The following is an 11,324-nucleotide window of genomic DNA, read 5'->3' as shown; positions in this document are numbered from 1 at the left end:
ACATGTCATGATTTTGAAATTATGTGAGTGATTTGAATGAAATCAACAAAAAAATGAGAATTTAATATGAAAAACTAAGAACCGCACAACTCTACACCAAACACATTATTTTTTAGAGTAGTTGAGTCTAATTAGATGACTTCAAAGGCAGAAATCATTAAAAGGCAGACAAAAACAGATGCAAACAGAAGTATATAGCTATAAAACACTGTATGTAGAAAAAAATTTGCTTGTCTATGTAGCTTAATAATGTGCATGTATGTGTATATACAAAAACTGAATACAAAAATTATGCATACTCCTTAAAAGTTTTGTCTACAAATTTAACCTACTACACAATACACATAGTATATACAGTGTATAAAGTCAAATGATAAACTAATTTGTTAAGGAGGAGAAAATACATGTTATAATCACAATAAGCATAGCAACTAAAAAGTAGGGTGCTAAACACAAACACTACTAAACCAGCACTCATTGCTTGGCATTGAATATTTTTAGAGGAAAAAAGAGTAAAAAATACTTTCATGTTTCCTGGTATTAGTTATTCTTAATGAAATGTATATATTTATGTACAATGACAGAATGAGAAAGGATGTATTTTTCCTCTTAAAAGATGTGTTAAGGACTGTAGTGAGGATAAGGTAAAAAGGAGAACAGTATTTTGCCATATGTGAAATGCTATAAAAATAAACTTTTTACATAGAAGGTGTCATTGTGCTTTGTTTTCTGATTCTAAGACTTAGACTATTTTGTTATTAATGCACCTATCAATAGCTTGGAATAGAGCAGGATACAAGTAAAATCACAGATTTTTTTTTATACATACATGTGGGGTACAACCTTGATTTTCAATAATTGTGTACAATGTGTGGTGGTTAGATCAATATAGTTAGCTTATTCATCATTACAATACACAATCATTCTTTGCATCCATTGACTAATTCCTCATCAGACCCCCCTCCCTCTCCCCCTCCCCTCCCCTTTTCCACCTCTAGTATTCTAAAAGTTCAACATATTACTGTGATTGCTGTTTCTTTCTTTCTATGTCTCTGTCTCTCTTTGTTGTTCATTTGTTTGTTTATGGATTCATCTCCCAGTTATCAGTGAGAACATGTGGTATTTCTCTTTCTGTACCTGGGTTGTTTCACTTAGGATAATTTTCTCCAGGCTCATCCATGTTGCTGCAAATGGTAGAATTTCATTCTTTTTTACGGCTGAGTAGTATTCCATTGTGTATATATACCACAATTTCCTTATGCAGTCATCCATTGATGGGCATATAGGTTGGTTCCATCACCTAGCTATTGTAAATACGGCTGCAATAAGCATGGGAGTGCAGGTATACCTTCGACCTGATGTTTTCCAATCCTATGGATATATCCCCAGGAGTGGGATTTCTAGATCATATGGAAGTTCTATCTGTAGTTGTTTAAGGAACCTTCATACTGTTTTCCATAATGGATGTACAAATTTACAGTCCCACCACCAGTGCAGGAGGGTTCTGCTCTCTCCACATCCTCACCAGCATTTGTTATTCTCTGTCTTTTTTATAATAGCCAGTCTGATTGAGGTGAGGTGATATCTCAGAGTAGTTTTGATTTGCATTCCCCTGATAATTAGTGATATTGATCATTTTTTCATATGCCCATTGGCCATTTGGATGTCTTCCTTTTAGAAATGTCTGTTCAGCTCCTTTTCCCATTTTTTAATTGGATTATTTGTTTTTTTTTGTTGTTGTTGTTTTTTGGCTCTAAAGTTGTCTGAGCTCTTTGTATATTCTGGCTATTAATCCCTTATCAGATGCATTTTTTTGCAAATATAAATATTTTTTCCCCTTCTGTAGGATGTCTTTTCACTCTATTGACTGTTTCCTTTGCTGTGCAGAAGCTTTTTAGTTTGACATAATCCCATTTGTTTATTTTTTCTTTTGTTGCCTGTGCTTTTGGCGTGTTATTCATAAAGTCATTGCCCAGTCTTAAATCCTAATTCCACTATATTTTCTTGTAGGAGTTTTAAAATTGCAGGCATCATATTTAGGTCTCTAATCCGTTTTTAGTTGATTTTGATATATGGTGAAAGGTACAGATCAAGTTTCATTCTTCTACAAATGAATATTCAGTTTTCCCAGAACCATTTATTGAAGAGGCAGTCTTTTCCTTAATATATGTTCTTGGTGCCTTTGCCAAAGATCAGTTGGCTGTATATATGTGGGTTGATTTCCGAGTTCTCTATTCTATTCCATTGGTCCACGTGTCTGTTTTTATGCCAGTACCATGCTGTTTTGTTAATACAAATGTGTAATGTAGTGTGAAGTCCCAAAGTATAATGCCTCCAGCTTTACTCTTTTTGCTCAGGATTGCTTTGGCTATTAGGGGTCTTTTGCTGTTCCATATGAATGTTAGGATTGCTTTTTCTATTTCTGTGAAGTATGTCATTGGTATTTTGATGGGAATCTCATTAAACCTGTGGATGGCTTTGTGTAGCATGGACATATTTACTGCACTGATTCTTCCAATCCATGAACAAGGAATGTCTTTCTATCTCTTAGTGTCTTCTTTAACTTCTTTCAGAAGTGATTTGTAGTTCTCATTGTAGCGATCTTTCACCTCTCGTTAGATTATTCCTAGGTATTTTATCTTTTTGGAGACTATTGTAAATGGGCTTGCTTTCTTGATCTCTTTTTCTTCTAGTTTGTTGTTGGAGTATAAAAATCCTACTGATTTTTTTATGTTGATTTTATATCCCACAACCTTACCGAATTCATTTATGTGCTCTAAGAGTTTTTTGGTAGAGTTTTTTTGGAGTTCTCTCTATATAGAATCATGTCATCTGTGAACAGGGACAATTTGATTTCCTCTTTACCTACTTGGATGCCTTTTATTTCTTTCTCTTGTCTGATTGCTCTGGCAAGTACTTTCAATACTATGTTAAAAAGGAGTGGAGAGAGCAGGAATCCTTGTCTTTTTCCTGATCATAAGGAGAAAGCTTTCAGCTTTTCACCACTCAGGATGTTACTGGCAGTGGGTTTATTGTATATGGCTTTTATTATGTTGAGATTCCTTCTCTTTATACCTAATTTGTTGACAGTATTTATCATTACAAAAAAACATATGATCATCTCAATAGATGCAGATACAGAAAAAGCATTTGACAAAAAGCACAGATTTTGAAACAGAAATACTTTTTACACTCATGTAAGTATGATGATTAAGATGACTTGTAATTAGTGGTCTGTTAACAACGAAAAGGAGATCATTTTTAAAAGCAGAGAAGATTGAAATATGTTTTTCTGATATATTTACAATTCTGATACGTTAATTACAGTGGAGTAACCAGAATATAAATGAAGTGATGTCATTAGGAAAAAGAAAGTATTCAGAAAAATTAAAGTCTAAAAGGGAATCAAGATGCAAAAATCCATGTTTAATTTCTATAATTTTATTTCTGACAATATGCTAGATTAATTTGTTTTTCTTAAAGAAATAGCTTTCAAGAACAATGCTATGATTATGTATCAAAGCACAATCCACATCTAGTACGTAAATTTATTCATAATATGTTTTTGAGAGAGCAGCTTACAACAGACTGAAATTTGTTGTTCATTTCCATAGCAGGATGACAAACTTTCCATGCTGAGCTGCTAGAACCGATTATTTTTTAAAGGAATGCTATGCTATTTTTCTACCTCTGAAAATTACTTGAATAGAAACATTTGTGGACTAACACTATCGTTTACAGTGTAAATTGTTTAAAAACTGCAGAGACCTTCTATGTCATTTAATTTAAAGCAGAAATCCATGTTTTCATTCTTAAATAAAATCACGATGAATCATTGCATTTTGTATATGGCATACTTATAAAAGTTCATGGAAAGATTTATATTTTTAATTCCACTTTCCACAAACTTTTTGAATACCTCTCATATAATGTAAATTCAAAGATAAGTTCTAACGTATTTAAATGTTAATTTAGGAGAAATTATTTTATGAAATGATTTATCCAAGATAACACAGAATAGAATAGCTTCCCAACCACTCATGTCAGTAAAAATAAAAGTACAAATTTAATAGTATTAAACCTAATATTTCATATTATTCATCTAATAATACAATAAATAGTTTTTTTCTGCATTATACAAACTATTTAACTTTTCACCTGTCCTGAAAGGCTTATATATGTCTTGATATTTGATCATGTTCTTTTGTGTAAACTGCAACCTAAAAAAAGACTCTTAAGTAAATATTATTGAAACAATTGACTTTATTATGAACTTTGATTTTTTGCTAATTGTAAAGATTATGTTTTTTTCTTTCAGCATTTTAGCAACTATTTACTCCTCCCTAGTTCTGTTATCCCTTTAAGATATGCGTGTGTATATATATACACACACATACATACATACAGCATATGTGCATATATACACACATATATTTTCTGTGTAACCTTGTTTAATTATCTGAAATGACTAGCATTCACTTTTCTCGTTCTGGAAAATGAATGAAATGCAGAACTATTAAAATAATGAAATGGTATGCATATATGGCAAAATTAATATAAAACCTTTTTAAAAAATATTCCCAAATTTTCTTTTCTCAGCCCCTTCTACCCTCAATTAAAAAACAAAAGTAAAAGTAATTGTACTGGAGGGTTTTAGAACTAGCAAGTCACACTTGATTTTCAGTGCTGTTTCACACTGGTTATAAAAAATGGCAGAGAGATACTAACCAATTAGTCTCTCAATAATTATTAGAGGTATTGTCAGAATTTTATCTATGATCTAAATGTATAACTTATTAAGAAAAACAGATGCATGCCCTGGCTATTCTTGAGGCCAACGAATGTGCCCACTCCATCCTCTAGTGATTCAAAGCTCACGAAAGGGGTTACAAGTCTTGTCTCAGCAACAGGGCCTGAGGATGTCCACTTAGGCAGTTGGAAAAGAGTAGAAAGGAAAAAATCCTCTGAAAAAAATTAAGAGGAAAAAACCACCAATATGAAAAGATGATGATGAGAGCTATAAAAAAATCATGGGATTCCAAACTTTATTGGAAATTACTGAAGACATATTAAAAGAAAAGAATCCTCATCAAAACCACCACTTTATAGCTGGGTGCATTTCTTTTGTGAATAATTAAATTCATTATTTTAGAATACTAGAGGTAAAAAATCAAAATCATGAAGGTTCACAACATATCACAACTATCATACACTACAATATGGAGAAAATCGTTTAGCTTAAAAAAAGCAAATATCTGCTCTCCTATGTTCATCACAGTTATCTATGATAGCCAGGATTTGGAGCCAACCTAGATGTCCATCAACAGATGACTGGAGAAGAAAAGTGTGGTGTATATGTATACAATGGAATATTATTCTGCCATAAAAAAGAATGAAATTTGGCTATTCCCAGCAACATGGGTGAACTTAGAGAATATTAAGTGAAATAAACCAGGCACAGAAAGAGAAATACTGCATGTCCTCACACACATGTGAGAGCTAAAAATATAAACAAAGAAAGAAAGAGAGGAAAATACAACAATCACAATAATCCCTTGAATTTTCAAAAGGAGAGAGCAGAACTGAGGCCACCAGAGGTAAGAAAGGGGAGGGGGGGGAGTTAGGGAGAAACTGGTAAAGGCCACAAAAAATGATTCCATTGTGTATGGTTAAACATACTAATTATACTGATTTGAGCTTCATATACTGCACAAAGGTATTGATATTCAACAGTGATACCCACAGCTATGTACAATCAATTATTTTTCAATAAAAGAAAATTTTTAATTCAAAAATAAAAAACAAATTAACTAATGTCAACAGCTCAACAACCCTAATAAATTGAATTGCAAATTGTGGCCTTTGATCTCCTTAAATTTTGTTATAATTACAAATGCATTTTTATCATTTTCAAAATTTCAAACTGGCCGTACCTGCAGTTAAGTCTCCCCTAAAATGTCACACATTTCTACAATTGGCCACAAAGTTTCAATCTTTTTGTTCTTTAAGTAGATATTTGATCACAAAAAAAATGTATGAGAGGGCCAACCCCGTGGCGCACTCGGGAGAGTGCAGTGCTGGGAGTGCGGGAGCGCTCCCGCCTGTGAGTTCGGATCCTATATAGGGATGGCCTGTGCGCTCACTGGCTGAGCGCGGTGCAGCCAGTCACAAAAAAAAAAAGACAAAAAAAAAAAAAAAAAGAAATGTATGAGAAAAGAAGGGCTGTGTATTGCAAACTAAGTAATGAATATTTACCAGTGCCTAGAAGAATAAATTAAGGTAATGACTCACGAGTAAGTGTAATAATTATGAACAACCATGTTTCAAATGTAATCTTATTAGAAAATAATTTAAAAAGTAGTTACTTTGGGTGGGTTATATTTTAAAAGTTAATCACTGGGAAATGCAACAAGGGCTATATGCTAAGTATTATTTTAAATTATCAATTATATTTATTTTTATTTGATTTGAATGTTATTGGTTGGGTGAGTTTCACAGCTCATTTGAAATGTTATATTTATTTTATTGAGTATGTCAGTCTAATGGAATACTTGCTCAGATTTTTATAAGTAACATATCAAATCATTGTTGAAGAGTCTAGTTGAAATAAAATACATCAGAAATTCTGACAATTTACTTTTTCTCAACAGTGAAAGAATAGTAATTCAAGATTTATCAATATATTCATTAGATAATGTAAATTAATTGTGATTCATTATGCCCTTGCCTTAAATTCATATTTAAAGAAAATAACAATTGGATTGGATTCTCATAGAATTTTTTATTATATGTTTATTTTGATGAAGTAATTGCATAACACAATCTGGGAAGATGTCAGGCACTAGTAATAAATTCTCATGTGTGATTAACTTAAAATGTGGAAAAGATAATGATTTAATAAGAGTATTTTTGTTGTGAAAATAAAATAGCAGTCACGTTCTATTCTGTTAAAAGGTAAAGAAAATGCTTTTCCATATATTTAAAATGTTAGAGAACAATTTCCTTGTGGGTTCAGACTGGTTTTTGTCTCCCATATCCCTAGGCCAATCCTGGACATGTAGAAGAAACATTTAATCCAGCCTACATCCTATATAGATTGAAAGGATGTTATCAAAAACTTCATTTTGAAAGATTTTTAGTTAAGAAACTAATGTTTTCTTATTAAAGTGTGAACCAAGGTAAGTTTGCTTGAGAGATAAATAGTAGGAAAAAATAGAGATTATATAACAAGTGTTGCAAGGATACTGTTTTTTCCCCTCAAAAACACAAATTAGGCTTCAAAGACAAAAATATTTATTGAGAAGTAAAAGGCATTGATTTTCAATTTTTATCAAATAATGGCAATACTAGAAGGTGTCTCTGGTGTGATGTTTTACCAAAAATATTCAAATCCCTGCTTTAAGAACTTTTCCCTCTTTTTTTTAAATACCCTAGAAAGATAAATGAGTTATTTATGCTGTGTGTGTGTGTGTGTGTGTGTGTGTGTGTGTGTGTGTGTGTGTGTGTGTGTGTGTGTGAGAGAGAGAGAGAGAGAGAGAGAGAGAGAGAGAGAGAGAAACAGAGAAATAGAGAAAGAAAAAGAGAGGGAAAGAGAACAACTTTATTTTATTAGGCCCCCTTTTACTCTGACAGCTATTGTTATGGAAATTAGGTAGTTTAATAAATATGAGCATTCCTCTCATCTTAAATCTGCCTTGATCATAAAAGTTTTTGTCAAATTTTGAATGAGAAAGATGGACAATATTCTGACAGTTTTATCCATTAATACAGTACATTTTGGGTATTTTCAGAGTACATGTGTCTTGCTGTGCAAAAATTACTATTCTTAATAGGAAGAAAAAATACATCTCAGGGAAGAAATAACCAGACATTATTTTGAATTATAATATGAAATATTTGATGATCATTGCCATAACAGCTCAGGCCAAATTGTATAATATAACTTTATGAACAAAAATAAATTTCACTTTTAATGCAACATCGACAAGGTAAAACTTGGAATTAATTTCCTTCTTTATAGAGAAACAGTATGAAAAAAAGTATGAATATTGGTTCTGGGGAAATAAAGACAGCTGAGCTTTAACATTCAATTTATTCTTACTTTAAGTCTTATAAGTAAATGCATTTTCTTATTCTATTTAATGGTAGAAATATGTAATAATAATAATAATAAAACAATAAACCTGCATGCATGTCAACTTTTCTTTTTACCACAATTATTAATATTTTAACAGTGTTTGTGATTCATCAATTCTCTTTTTGTGTCACAGAAACTGAAGAAACATGTCTTCAAAAAGACATTCATGAGGAAAATCCCATGGTTATAAACTGTTTTTTACATTTGTTAGAGATTTTCAATATGATTTGTAATGTAGCTTCATTCAAGCCTATGTCTCATCCTCTCTTTGGCTGGCTGTCTCCATTTTAACTTTTTTAATGCATGTCCAGTTTCTCTGCCAGTATTATCATTTTTAATTTCTTTGCTGCACTTTCTTTGTTGGCCAATTCGCTCTTCTGATGAACAATTTGTGTAAAATATCATATGAGTTTATTACTGGGAAATAAGGAAGCAACCCGACTACAAAATTTGACGTTTGTACATGAACTAAATAACGGATGTGCAGTGAGCAAACACCGACAGAATTTGGAAGAATATGATTGGTCACTGGTCATTATGCCCAACTGTTGTTTTTCACATGGTGATCAGTGGACTTGAGTGCTAGCAGCAATGCTGATACATTATTCAGTTTCTCATGGTTGATGTACCACGGTAACTGAATTTTGTTATGTATATTTCAGGTATAAACATGATGATATAAGACACATGTATATAGTAAAATGGTTACTATAGTGGAACAAATTAATATATTTATCATCTCACATAGTGAGAAAATCATACCCATTTTCCTCCACTGTGGCAAGAGCAGCTATAATCTATTCATTTTGCAAAAATCCTGAATACAATACGCTATTAATACAATGTCATGTTGTACTTCGGCTCTTTTGACTTGTTCATCCAATATATTTGCTATTTTATATCCTTTGACCTACATCTTCCCATTTCCTGTGCCCCCCCAACAACCCCAGAAGCCACTGTTTTTACCTTTATTTCTATATATTCTACCTTTTTTACTTTCCTATTTTTTTTTTTTTAGATTCTAATATAAGCGAAGAGATCATGAAACATTTTTCTTTCTGTGTTTGTCTTACTTCACATAGCATAATATTCTGTAGGTCTAGCCATGCTGCGAATGTTAGGATCTCCTTTTTTTAAGGTGGAATGAAATTCTATTTTATGTATTTTATATATACACTATAGTTTCTTTATCCATTTGTCCATTGATGAACACCCAGGTTGTTTCCGTATCTTGGCCATTGTGGATAATGCTGCAATGAATAAGGGAGTGCAGACATCTTTATTAGGTGATGATTTTATTTTGTTTTGGTATATACCCATAAGAGGGATCGCTAGGTCATATAGTAGTTCTATTTTTAATTTTTTAAATAATCTCCATACTTTTTTTTTTTTGTAATGGCTACACCAATCTACATTTCCACTAACAGCGTACAACACTGTTCCTTTTCTCAACACTCTCAGCAACACTAGTTATCCCTTGTCTTTCTAATGATAGCTATCCCAACAGGTAACTGAATTACATTGTTTGTAGGCTGATATTATTGAACTAAAAAAAAACTAGTAAGTGCAACCTATTCATATTGGTATCATACAATGCGAAGACTGCCCATCCTACAAAGTCATAATGTTGAAAATCATGTTCAGGAATAGAGAAAGATGCCAGTTGAACAGTCAAGACACTGATGCATATGCACATAAATGAACATTAAGTTCATAAATAAAGTGGCATTTTAAATCAATCGGGAAAAATATCCCCTAGTCATCAAATAATATTGGAAGAACTGACTATTCATAGACAAAAAAAAGGAGAGAGGGGAGAGTGAGGGAGAATGACTAAATTACACCTTTCTGGAGATTAATTTGCACAAGAATATGTAATAAAAGCCAAAGGAAAAAAACCTAGGATTTTTTTAAGAAGAAAATTAGACAATACTTTTTATGATTTTAGCAAGAAGAAGGTCTTAATAATCAAAAATTAAAGCTTACAAACCAGAAAGAAAGATATATTAGGTTGTACAAAAATAAAACACTTTATTATTTCAGACAACTGACCTATGGGAAGTATTCACTGAAAAAAAAAAAGAAAAAATATCATTAATAATATAAAGATTGTCTAAAATACAGTGACAAAAGCTTATAACTTGATTAAGACTATGCAGGAGATGCAAAAAAAGAAATTTACAAAAAACCCAGATGACTAATTCATCTTTAAATAGATTTTTAACCTCAGGAGTAATTCAGAAAATACTAATTAAAACAACAATGTGATATTTCTCACCATCAGATTACTAAAAAATAAAAGATTAATAATGTCTCATTTTAAGGAGGATGAACAGATACTATCACTCTTATGCTCTGCTTGAGAGAGTATGAATTTGTAAGGTCTTATTTTGTTTGTTTGTTTTAAATGTTTTGTTTTGCTTTTACTGGTTATGAAAATTTATGGGGTAGAAACAAATTGTCACCACTTGTGCTTAAGATGTGATGGCCAGATCCATACTGGCAGCATGTCCCTTACCACAAATTGTGATTATACCCTGTGTTCCCCACACAATTATCCTCTCAATTATTCCCAACCTCCCTCCTTATCCCCCTTTCCCCACTCCACTTTGTATCCCCAGGTATGTTCTCTCCCTCTGCAAGTCCAATGCACCACTGTGGTCTTTCTTTTCTTTCTTCTTCATCTCTTAGCTCCCACCTATGAGAGGGTACATATGGTATTTATCTCTCTGTGCTTCGCTTATTTCATTCAACATATGTTTCTCCAAGCTCACCCATGTTGTAAAGTCTCTTTGAAACATTCTATAATACTATCAATATTTTAAGCACACATACATCTTACTAAGAAATTCAACCTCTAGAATGTTTTCTACAAAATGCACTTTAGAGCATGCCTTAATATAAGAGTATATGGCAGACTATAAATATTAAAGTTAGCATTACATCCCTGCAGTGGATTGAATTATGTCTCCCCAAAACTCCCTGAAGGTTGAATTGTGTCCCCCAAATTTTATTTAGTAGAAACTTAGCCCCCATTTTGACTATTAAGTGGGTGGGAGATCCTATTATGGTAATTGAAAGATGGAGCCTTGAAGAGGTGATTGGATTGTAGGACCATGCTGTAGTGAATGGATTAATAATGGTGGTCAGGTGCATGGTTCTGAGGGCTTTAAAAGGAGAGGCGAGT

Source organism: Cynocephalus volans, chromosome 4, assembly GCF_027409185.1.
Source record: "Cynocephalus volans isolate mCynVol1 chromosome 4, mCynVol1.pri, whole genome shotgun sequence".
Classification (NCBI taxonomy): Eukaryota; Metazoa; Chordata; class Mammalia; order Dermoptera; family Cynocephalidae; genus Cynocephalus; species Cynocephalus volans.
The sequence above is the reverse complement of the archived record's forward strand: the minus strand, read 5'-3'. Positions refer to the sequence as shown.